The sequence below is a fragment of the Mus pahari genome, chromosome 1 (assembly GCF_900095145.1).
Source record: "Mus pahari chromosome 1, PAHARI_EIJ_v1.1, whole genome shotgun sequence".
Classification (NCBI taxonomy): Eukaryota; Metazoa; Chordata; class Mammalia; order Rodentia; family Muridae; genus Mus; species Mus pahari.
Window position 1 is genome coordinate 82,955,443 of NC_034590.1, and position 5,832 is coordinate 82,961,274.

Here is a 5,832-nt window from a genome sequence, read left to right on the forward strand (position 1 = left end):
GAGGAGGAGGAGGAGGAGGAGGAGGAGGAGGAGAGGCAGACCATGAGCACATAGAGAGGAGAGAGGGGGAAGGGAATGGGGAGAGAGCAGGAGCAGGAAGGAAGAGCTGGAGAGGAGGGGGCAAGCAGCCCCTTTTACAGTGGCTCAGGCCTACCTGGCTGTTGCCAGGTAACTGTGGAACAGAACTTAGTCAGAATGCTAACAATTATTACAAGTTTTACCCCAATTTGGGATGCATAATGAGTTATAGACCCTTCCCCTACCTCACGCTTCAAAAAGAGGGGTGGGGAGGAGAAGAAAAAAGAAAAAAGAAAGCATGAAAAGTTAAGATGTGACCATGAACAAGTTAGATTAGATCAGAGACAATCCCCTAGGCAGAGAGCCCAAGTGTATAGCTCACATGAGGGACAAACAGGCCAGAACTAGTAAAAGACAATAGAGATGAAGGGAATGAGATCAGAAGTAGGGAGACAGGATGCTGGGGCCCAGTGCTCATGAAAGACAGAGCAAAGATGGCAAAAATAACACCAAGGCTCAGCTAACAAACACCACACCCAGTTTCCCCAACCCTTTTCTATGACTGTGGCAAATATCACCCTTGCCCTTCTTCCCTCCAAGAAATAGGGCCCAGAAGCCTCCAGGCAGTGACCTAGGCTGCTGTTTCTAAGTAGTTGGCTATTGTGCATGCACAGAGTTGGAATAGATCCCAGGGCCTTGCACATGTCTGTCAAGTACTCCGGTGATGAGCTACATCCCCATGCTCAGTTGAATTGCTTTGAGGTTTAAATGTTTGTCAGTACTGAAGGGAAGTGGCTGGAGTGAGTGGTGATGTGAGGGTTTCATGAACTGAAACAGCCACCCAGCCACCTATGATACTGCTTTGGCCTACGACGTTTGATGAAAAGCTGTAGGAAGTAGGAAAGGCAACAGAGACGACAGCATAGAGATAAAGAAGATGAACCAAGGAAGGGCTTATGAGTCATGAAAATCAATGGAGTCTTAAGAGTCTGAGAGCTGATTCTTTTATGCCTTTCTTGTTACAGAGTCATTCAATAGACATCACCTATTGCTGAGCAACAGGCAACAGTAGCAGTTCCAAGTTGGAGGCTGTTCAGACTGAGCACAGTGCTCATGGCTCAAGGTTCAGATGGAAAGACCCAGATGTGGCAAGCTTACAGACAAGAATCCAAAGCACAGCTCTGCCACCTGCTAGCTCTGTGGTCTTGACCCAGCTTATAACCCCAAGTTTATAAAATGGATCTGATGATACCTAGGATGCTGCTGTGATGTTTAACGAGCCCCCAGGGTGCAAACCAAACGGCAGCCCTGGTGACCTATCCACACATCTGCTTTCCCTGTTACTTTGTGTTTCATTCCATAAATATTTATCCAGGGCTTTATCACTGTTGCTTCATCTAAACCAATCCTATCCCCCTCTGTCTACATTTCTCAACTTCTCTGAAGACAGGAAGGTGCTGAAGAGCATTCTCCAAATCAGAATAGCACCATTTGCCGACTTGCCTAACTAGATATTCTACCTATTCTGCCAAAGAGCTCTGCTTTTCCCCCCACAGGAGAAAACCCATCTTGTCAAATCAAAGGACACAATGCTCTCTCCCTCAGCAGACAGCTGACGCTGCTGGCAGCTCTTCTGTGTCATCACCAACGGCAGCATAGACGTGGGTAGATGTGGGCAGTGCATTTTTGACAGGTAGATTTGCCCAGCACCACCAGCCCACTGAGATTGTGTATCTAGGCAAGACAGAACAAGCCACAGGGTGACAACGTGATGACCTTTGCTGAAGGGTTTCCCCCTATTCAGCTGCCTATCCTCCATATTCCCACTCAGGCCTTACAAGCGGGCCACTGAATCTGTCTCACTGACACCCAAAGCTCAGAGAGCCTCAACTCTGCCCTGGCTTCAGAAAGAAGGATTGTTTAGGTGACAGTCTGGTACACATATGCACAACATACAAGAGACTTAGATAGTAGGTCGATAGATACAAGCTGGGTGGAAAGATGGTTAATAAAAACATAGTTGCTAACCGGATACATAGATATATAGATGATAGTTAATTAGTAGATAAACATATACAGACATAATTGGTAGAAAAACAAGTGATTGAGAGACAGATAGGCCACAGTCAGATAGTACACGTATATAAGGAGGTTTATAACTGTTATAGTCAAATCAAGCCTTTGTTAGCCTATTCTTTGAGTTCTTGTATATTTGAAATTTTTCATGAGGACTAGAGGTGAGGGTTGGAGAGGCTTAGATGTTAAAAATGCTTACTGCTCTTGCGTACAACCTGGGTTCAGTTCCCAGCACCCATATCAGGGTGGCTTACAACTGCCTATAACTCCAATTTCCGGGGATTTGATGCCTTCTTGCCTATGAATTGTACTTGGTGGCATGATGCACATAAATACATACAGGCACACACATATACTCTCACAAATAAAAAATTTAAGACATAAAGATAAATCTTGTTTAAATGCAAAAAGACATGAAAGCGGAAAGAAAAAATGAAGAGCAATTAGTTACAAAGTTCTGCAAAGCTGAGAAGTTCACTCTGCTGTTTGTCCCCCTTGATCTGCACACAAGTAATTAGCATGTGTGGGGAGAGTGCAGAGAAATAAGGGTGAGGTGTGCAGGGGAAGGGGTCGCAGCAGAGTCACAGGGCGATAACGTGTTGATCTTCACTGACAGGCTTTACCCTATTCAGCTGCCTGTCTGCCATTTTCCCACACGGGCCCTACCAGTGGCCCACTGAATGAGGGTGTTACTAAGCTTCTATTCGTGTAATTAAATATATCTTAACTAAATTGACAGAAGTCAGTGACCCAAAGTCACGTGGCATGTGTCTGACAGAACCTGACTCAAAGCAGGACTTCTGGTAACCAGCCTTGTGTTCTTTTCTGGGTACTGTATGTCTTCATACATGTTCTCACAGGAGCAGATTTTAAGACAAGGGTTCAAATTCAGTAAATATTTTGGGGAGGCATAGGGACCAATCTTGGGAGAACAGGAAGTTCCCAGAGCAGAGGGATGAGGCCCAGCAGAGGCATGCATGCAGTGAGCCAGCTCCCTCAGTGGGCAACTCAAGCATGGTCCCCTGGGAAAGAGTATGAAGTTTATGCCTCATAATTATCCTACCCAAAGGGCCAGAGAGCCGGGATGTTTATGCTCCAGTTACTGAGAACCATTGATTGAATTGAACAATTGGCAGCTGCTCCCAGGAGCCTTCACCTCCCAGCAATTTCTCACTGCAGCAGTTCTGGGGTGGAGGGGGAAGTCCTCAGACCCGGAGACACAAATTACTGGCTAACCCTAGGTACCCTGGTTCTGTGAGGTCTGACAGATGTGATTAGCACACTGATAGTGCAGCTCTGGGACTCACCTCTACCTTCTCCTAGCCTAGCCCAAGAAACAAGGATCAGAACCCAGGCCTTCATGACAACCTGGAAGACTTCTAGGCACCTGTTTGAGGCATGCACCCCTGTGCAGGTAGGACACATCTATGGATCACATCCTAAGAATAGCAGCCATTCTGAGGAATTCAACAGCTGTTTACTGGTATGAAACAAAACAAAACAAAACAAAACATGAATGAGACTCCTCACACATTCAGATCACTCGACAATGGCACTCCAGTTCTGAAAGCAGCCTGGATGTGGGTAGCAGCCTGCTGGGAGAATGGGGCCCGGTGGCATGATCCAGTATCTAGCATCCTTTTCCCCTCTCATTATTCACGCCGCCTGTGGTGCTGTGAAGCATCAGCCGGATCCAGCAGAAAATAGTTTACAAACGGGAAAATACTAGGCAACAATGATTATTTGAAATCTGTTTTTAAAATCTTACAGCCATTAGAGCCCCAGTAGCAGAACTGAAAATATTTCGCCCACAAATCTGCAGTCACCGATAAATCATGCAACTGTCGTTTTTCTATGTTTCCTTCCCGGGAAAAAAAAATAAGACTCTGGGGAAGCAAGAAGTAAGAGAGCACGTGTTTAAAAGGGACAGAGTGAAGCAAGTCACCCAAAAGAGATGGGGTATTCAAACATTTTTAGGGAGGAACTGGCCAGCCTTGGAATTTCAGGGAAGAAAGTCTCAAAAGCAGACCTTGGCTGCTCTACTTACTGCCGGCTCAGGAAGACAGGAGCCCTAGTCAGTGGGTTTTTGAATGTTTCCAGCTCTGTTTGGCAAGATCAGGATGTCTTAGCTCAACTGGACTAGACACATAACTTCTCTAACTGCTCTGTTTGGTTCTATGTTTGCCTGTAACCTTATGACTCCTAGTAGATGTGCTAACACAAATGTAACAAACATTTCAGTCCTTTCACTGTGTCTAATGTCCACTGTAACAGTGTCCCAGGAGAAACCAGGAAAGAGAGAGAGAGAGTGTGGTGTGTGTGTGTGTGTGTGTGTGTGTGTGTGTGTGTGTGTGTGTGTGGTGTGTGGTGTGTGTTTACATATATGAGGATGTACAACTGTATACACCTATACAAATGCATGCAGATGCTAAAAAAGAATGCTGGGTACCTTCCTCTATATGTCTTTGCCTTATTGCCTTGGAGTGGGGTCTCTTTCTGAAAAGAAAGCCCATTGTTTTCCTCACAGACCCTGGCTTTTGCATCTGCTTTGGCTCCTTCTGCACCTTGCCTCTGGGGAGAGGAAGCAACATGGCGCCAGGACAGACATCTGTTTTATACGCTATGTGCATGTATGCCTCTTATTAAGTCATTACATTGGCACTCTTGTGTCTCCTCAGGGCCTTTGATTATTTTCTTAAATGATAGAGTCTCCCAACCCTTGGGGGTTAACAAGACTGAGTTTCTAGATCTTGAAATGGGGATTCACATCTGGTAAGAAAAAAGAAAGTTAGAGTTCCTGAAGTAGTGTGTGCTTCTCTGGGCAGCTTGGGTCTCTACCATGTCTGTTCTCATGAGTGCCATGTATTCTTTGTGCACTTAGAAGCTATTCATTGAACACATTATAGGTCAAAGTGCTTTTCAAACTCAGTCCTTCCTCAGTGTCTATATTAGATAGGGTTCTCCAGAGCAGCAGTTCTCAACCTGTGGGTTGAGACCCCTTTGGCAAATCTCTGTCTCCAAAAATATTTACGGTGTGATTAATAACAGTAGCAAAATTACAGTTATGAATTAGCAACAAAAATGATTTTATGGTTGGGAGTCGCCACAACATGAGGAATTGTATTAAAGCGTGGAAGCATCAGGAAAGTTGAGAACCACTGCTCTGGAGGAACAAAAGTGATTTTATATATATAATAAGAGGGATGGATTCATTGGTTGGACTGGGGAGCTCCTGGTTGTCTGTACTCTACGGAGGTTGAGCACCCACCTAGTTAGTAGCTTCTCAGCTCTTGATACTAGCTGCTTATATGGCCTCAACCCAGTGCTGGTGGCCTGGGAGAGTCTTGAGAAGTTGCTTCATGAAGTCTTCATTCTAATTGGAAGCCAAAGAAGCAGAGCCTGACATCAGTGGAGAACGGCAATGGCTGTGGTGGCATCAACAGACACTGTCTCAGAAAAAGCAAAGGGAATCAGGGACATACTGAATTTTGTCTCGGATTTGTCCATATCTGGGCCACTCTGTAGAAGGAGCCACCCACTGAGGGAGAGGATGCCATCTCAGTTAATTTTCTGTGGAAATACTCTCACAGACACCCCTGTTGGTGTACCTGTGATTCCATACGTTGCCATCTTGACATCAAGACTTACCACCACAATACCCATGGGGGATTGGTCCCAGGACCCTCTGTGAGTGTCAACAGTGGAATTTGGGTATAGCCAATGGTATAATACCTGATT